The sequence below is a fragment of the Lampetra fluviatilis genome, chromosome 73, assembly GCF_964198595.1.
Source record: "Lampetra fluviatilis chromosome 73, kcLamFluv1.1, whole genome shotgun sequence".
Classification (NCBI taxonomy): domain Eukaryota; kingdom Metazoa; phylum Chordata; class Hyperoartia; order Petromyzontiformes; family Petromyzontidae; genus Lampetra; species Lampetra fluviatilis.
The window spans coordinates 2,703,188-2,703,824 of NC_136347.1; positions in this window are offsets into that span (position 1 = coordinate 2,703,188).

The window sequence follows — 637 nt, forward strand, 5'->3', positions numbered from 1 at the left end:
CATTCACACTCACCGCTCACCATTCACACTCACCGCTCACCATTCACACTCACCGCTCACCATTCACACTCACCGCTCACCAGACACACTCACCGCTCACCAGACACACTCACCGCTCACACTCACCCGCTCACCATTCACACTCACCACTCACCGGACACACTCACCATTCACACTCACCGCTCACCATTCACACTCACCACTCACCATTCACACTCACCACTCACCAGACACACTCACCATTCACACTCACCACTCACCTGCGAGCGTGGCCGGCCACGCCATGTCGCCCCCTCGTCACTCACGTGGCGCTGCTGCTGCTGCTGCTGCAGTCGCCGCAGTCTTCATGGGCAGCAGCGGCACAGCAGGAGGCGCGTTCGGACGGTCCCCAGATGCTCCGCGGGCATTTGCAGCAGTCGCAGCAGCTGTAGCAGCAGTGACAACAGCAGTAGTAGCAACTGTAGCAGCAGTAACAGCAGCAGCTGTAGCAGCAGTGGCAGCAGTAGTAGTAGCAGCTGTAGCAGCAGTGACAGCAGTGACAGCAGTGGCAGCAGCTGTTGCAGCAGTAGTAGTAGCAGCTGTAGCAGCTGTAGTAGTAGCAGCTGTAGCAGCAGTGGCAGCAGTAGTAGAAGCAGTT